Source organism: Cryptomeria japonica, chromosome 11, assembly GCF_030272615.1.
Source record: "Cryptomeria japonica chromosome 11, Sugi_1.0, whole genome shotgun sequence".
Taxonomy (NCBI): Eukaryota; Viridiplantae; Streptophyta; class Pinopsida; order Cupressales; family Cupressaceae; genus Cryptomeria; species Cryptomeria japonica.
Genome location: NC_081415.1, coordinates 368,729,309 through 368,735,720, shown reverse-complemented (window position 1 = coordinate 368,735,720; position 6,412 = coordinate 368,729,309).

Genomic DNA, 6,412 nt, shown 5'->3' with positions numbered 1-6,412 from the left:
AAAAGGGGAAGATGAACCAACCTTCAATCTGCCCAAAGGTTTGCTAGAACTAGTTTGAGGATGAGCAGTCCAATTCCACAATCCTTTCTTCTACACTTAGCCAATTTTCTATCCCAAAACTATTCTTTTAAAAAAAATGCATGATCTCCAAAAAATGGAGAGTGGTTGATTACCCACAAAGTCTCTCATTCTTGCCTAAAAAGACCTCAGTGAGAGTTCTCACAGGTTGTTAAAACTAAAAAAGGATAACACACATGCAACATTTACTTTCACAAATAAAATACGATACATACTGGGTGTTGTCTCTCCAAATAGACAACCCCTGGTTTTACGAACGTACATAGGTCTAGGTTTGGTTCTCCATAATGTTTCCATGGTCACATGGATAATTTTCCTGCGCATCTCAATTACACATTAATAATTCCAAATAACCTCATATAGAATTAAACACATGAATAAGAATACACATCAAACACTCTGCATACAAATGATATTAAACAAATCAATATATCTTATATCCAAATAAATCCACATAAGTAATTATCATAATCCTCATAATTTTGCTCCATACATAAAACATGCATCCTATTTCTATCATCATAGTAAAGTCCTGCAAATCCAATAATGACATACATCATCCCAAATTTATCCTATTCTAGAATCATATAGAGTTCTATATCTATAATGCATAGAAATGAAGCATCAATATATATCAATGTTATCCAAATCATGGAATCATATAAGTTCTAAATCCATAATGCATAAAAATAAAGCATCTATAATAGTCTCAACATGAAAATCACTGAAATGCTAGGATGAGTCAGGGTAGGGCTTCACACAGATCCAGAAGCCATCACGATTTAGAAAAGTAGCATGAAAATAGAGAAAATACCTCTCAACCTAAGCCGGTGAAAATATTTGAAAATTCTCTTAGAAAATACTGAAAAATCACTGGAAAATGCTCTTAATCATCTTGATCACCTTAAACTCGCTCTGAGTGCCGTGTGATCAGAAATGAAGCAACTTATCCTTTTATCCTACGAAACCCTAATTCCTTATTGATATTAATGCATGTCGACATATGATACTGGACACAAAATCCATTATCTCAGTGTTGGTTGTCCTCCAAATGTACTTCACCAAGGTTTGAAAGCTTGTTTCAGATCTCTATCAGGGGTAAGGAAGAATTTGTCATTCATTTGCCTCCCCCTAAGGCTAATGCCTTAGTTACCAGATGTATTTCCTTTTGGTGCAGGAACATTCTGCTCTGTCGGTTGAGTAATCGGTGAATTTTCCTCTATCGGTTGGTCATCAGATTTCCTAACCCACTATTTAGTATGAGCTTGTTGTATTTCATTAACCTTTTGCTTTCCCTTCTCATTAGATGTGTCATTCCCTTCCAGTGTATTCTTTATTTTGTAATAATAAGCAACGTGTCTTATTTTGTTGCATGTATAGCAACTAACATTGTTCTTCTGAATTGCCCTGTTGAGTCCTTGACCATTCTTTGACCTACATTGATTAGCCATATGTCCAAACTTTCCACATGCATGACATTTCACATTCATTCTACAATATTTTGTCCTATGACCATACTTTTTATTATTTGAACACTGATCGAGAATTGCATTAAGATTTTGATTTGCTCTATTCCTGCATTGACTTGCTCTATGACCAAACTTAATACAAACAAAGCATCTACCATTAAATTTGTGTGCATTGGGTTGTGCTACCGATGATTTCAGATTTGGGTTGTCTGATAGATTCCCCTGATTTGCAGTACTAGAGCTTTCTCCATGATCAAATCCAAGACCTCTAGTGTCTCCAATGTCTCTTTGATCCTTCAATAATTCATCAAGCCTTGTAGAACTAACCCTGAACTTTTCTTTGTATTCATTTGCAGCATCCAGATCACTTCTTAGGACTATCACCATTCTTTCCAACTCTTGCTCATTGTTCTATGATTGCAACAACTTAGTTCTCAACACATCATTCTCATGCACCAACCTAATGCATTCCTCAGATCTATTTTTCAGAGATATAGCAAGATTTTCTTTATTCTTCTTCCGGTCTTCAATTTCCTTGGACATCCTTATGGTCATGGCTTGCATCTCATTCTTCATGACATTATTCTCTAGACTTAGCTTCTGACATAATTCCTTAAGGGCATTCTTCTCTTCATCACACAGATTTTGTAAAAGTTCCTTTCTTTTAGCTTGAGAAGATGATAACCTCTCCTATAGGGTAAGGATGAATCCATTTGTAGAATTCAACTCATCTTGCACCTTCAAGTTCTTCAACCTTTCAACATCATAGTATTCAAGTGCTACTTCAGGTTCCTTCTGTAGACTCATCTCTATGAATTATGGATACATAATCTTCCTCAAGCTGTTAGACTTATTCTGAGCCACCAAGATGTGATACCAATTGTTGGAATCCAAGAAAACTGAGAGGGGGGGGGTGAATCAATGTTCTGTTAGATATTATTAACAAATCCACTTAATAACCGGTATGCATAAAAGAAAGTAACAACAAGCAATATCAATGCAACCACATGAATCAACACCATAACACAAAGATTTATATGTGGAAAACCTCAAAGAGGAAAAACCACAGTGGGATTGGAGACCCACAATATCTTTCCATTGGCCAATTGAATAATACAAGAGGGGTCTACACATGCAGGAAGACACATTGCCTAGAGCACACTGCTCATCACAAAAGGAGCCTCACTGATCATAGTTCCAAAGTACTAGATTACAAACAAAAAAAAAAACTTAGAATGAGCATCTGCTATGCTGGATGAGTTCCGATTAAAACACTATCTATACCGGTTATACTGTAACCTTCCTTACCGGTAGATTAGATCGCTTCCCAAACCTATAGAGAAATAATCAAGACCGATTGCAGATCATTACATTTGCATTCTATCAATCAAGAGCTTGCTCATATACCATCACATAATATATCACATCTCTTATTTGTCATATCCTCAAAATGACCTAACCTAGACTGACTTATATACCCAATTACATGAATAAACAAAAATTCCTTATGTCGGCTTACAATCATATTACAAAATGATAAGACACATGTCAGCCCAAATGAGATATAAACATGAAACAATATGACCGTTGCCGCTTCCACACTTGCCAGATCAATCTACTATGTTGGCCTTAGAATACCGGTTCCAAGTTTGTCGGTTACATGCTTGCCAGTTTCTTGAATGCTGGTGAAGTGAATGTCAATTACCTTGATTCCCCGATCTCCCATGAAGTGTGTTTCTAGAAATGACAACACTTATAATCTAGATGAGTGTCAATTTCCAATAGACAAGGATTAACCAGTAGGGAGACCATATGTCTATGGTTATACATGTGTGGTTGTCCAGCGAAAGCTAAGCAAATTGGAGTATTGACAGTAAGCATTAGATGACTTAGATATAGCTATTTGGAGGCTGTATCAAGATTGTGAGCCATGGGAAGAGGATAGGCTCGGGATGCCTTATGTGTTCACTTACAGATACCTTATTGGCTATAAAACATATGTCATTGAGTGCTTCATTGTGACAAGAGTGTTGAGATAGTATGATAGAGTACAGGGACCTCCATAGGGGACAACATTCTATGCACAAAGATGACATGATGTAGCCAATTGGGGGCCTTCCCTTTCCTACGATGTGGCATCTGAAAAGTACATGGCCCTTAGAGCATAGGATTGGGACTATTTATCAAGTACCATTGATCTTGAGATGACCCTAGAGTATGCACAATACCTTGCTCTCACCCTTTGCATCGGTTATAAGATCCAGATGAGCTAGTGCCAGCATTTGAGGATGGGGAGCACCGACCACTATGGAGAGCACCGAGGCGGAGGGGAGATGAAGGTGAGGATGGATAGAGAGGTGGAGATCAAGGAGGAGGAGATGGGGGAGATGGTAGTGGAGGAGATGACAGAGATGGGGGAGATGATGGTGGAGACGGGGGATAGGGAGGAGATGGAGGTGGCTTAGTATTAGCAGGTACATCAGGGGGCAATAACTCGAGGCCTTCTAGAAAGTTACCTACCGATTGGGTGGCATAAGTGGTTTGTAGGAGGAGGTCTAAAGGACCACCCACATAGGATATAGGTATGGGGGAAGTGGGTGGAGTTGGATAGGTACATACACCACAACAAGAACCTCAACATGAATCTTAGAGACCATTTTGACAGATAATTATTAGAGTGCCATCCTAGCAGTAACAGGCACAAATCAATAGCCTACAGAGTCAACTACAATAGTTACAAGGACAGGTGACATAGTTACAACCTCAAGTTGCTACACTGATAGCTGAGTGGGATATGACCATAGAGAGGCATTGGTATTGATCAAGAGTTGATATAAACTCTACAACGGATGACTACTTAGGGCCTCACCTGAGATACCATTATGGATCTTGCATATCACTCCGGTTGGGCTCAGTACTACCAGATTCTCTCTTTTTAGGTCATACCACTAGAGAGATGAGCAACTTCATATGCTCAGAGAACCAGACATGGGGGATCATAGTAGATAGAGAGTCAGGGCGTCACTGGCCCTAGGAGAGATCCAGGTGGTCCTTTAGATGGTGGTGCTAGACCTGCTGATTCCAGAGAGAATTCTTCTCAGCGCTGCACCAGAGACATTGAGATATTGATTTTGTATACACTCTTTGATGAGACATTCGATGATTCATACCATTCATTTTTGTGATGTATCTCTCAAATTTTTTTAATATCATTGTATATTGGACATTGATTCCTTTTTGGCTATATATGATGCAATCGATACTTGATGAGATGCCTATATGGTCTATATGCTTTTATGATGTTTTATGATATGATGGATGCAGTTACTTACATTATGGATGTATTTACATTTACATGCTCTATATGATCTAAATTCATTTATTTACTTGGCTAGATGATCCTATGATATGTGGTTTATGCGTTTATTGATTGTGAGATGAATTTTATGTTTTTGTTATTTATGATTTATGTACGTTTTTATGTTACACACTCTTATGCTGTCATGATGCTTATACATGATGCAATATATTTTTGTGATGTTGTAATGTGATGGATAACATGCAATGCTTATAGGTCTTATGAAATGAATGATGGTGAATATATATACAACGAGGAATATGCCATGGTTACTAACATGTGATGATTTATGCATATGTATATGATATTAACATGAATGATGGTGAAAATGATAAAATAGATGATGAATGTATTCAACAGAAACATGTAATTTGATTTTTGGATTTCTTTATGTACTATTGATATGTAATGAAATGCAATATGTTATGATATGCTAAATTATAAATGGAATGCATGAATTAATTATATGGATGCACTGATCTAATATGAGATGGTATGAAATGACTATTTGAATGCGATTAGATACAAAATGATTAATGCAATGTAACAATCCTAATGCATCTATATATAAAATGAATCTAATGAAATGTTATGCATACAACATGATTGTTTTTGTGTAAATGTACAATATACTCAATCTTATAATACTAGAGATAACATCACTTGAAACCTCAACCTTTGAAAATGATACCTGACCTAACTATGTAACATGAATGTGATATGAGTGCAATCTAATCTAAGCATAAAGATAATAAAATGTTATCATTAGAACGATCACTTGATCATGCTCTTTATCATCATTGAGCCTTTTAAAAAGTTGTAAGCAAATACAAACATCTATGGTATAATTTAACCATGACGACCTAAGCATTGCTTACATGGATTTTTGATGTTGCAAGTTAAAACAAGCATTGAGGTATGATAAAACCAAGACGACCTGAGTATTTCTTGCATGCAAATAGACAAAAGTTAATCATTTTCCTATGCAAACTTGAAATGTCATCAATGATATTTGATTGATCATGTCTTGTGACAAATTTTCACAGTAGGAATGATTAACTGATAGACAACAAACAAAGAAAAGATCATGCCCCATCCTTTCTCCTCTAGTACAAGACATCCTTGAGTTACTCATGATGCATGATGACAAAAATAAAAATACAACAGTTGAACATTCAGACAATTGTTTTAGACATGATTCAAAATATATCGTCATTGATTGTTTGTTTGTTTGATGTTGAATTTAATTTTGATACTTGTGCTTGATGTTCAATGTTGGATTTTATGATCTTTAAATTTATAAACATTGTCTCACAATTGTTTGTCTATTGTGTTCAAGCTCAATGTAGATTGATGTTGACTAGGTTCAAGATTTTGCCCCCAGTCCGTTTATTGTGGGTATATACAATTATCCAAACCATGGTGAGAATGTACACATGATACCTGATTAGATACAAGAGGCTTTAATATGAATATGTACAATGGTAGCAGATAGATGCAAGCAAAA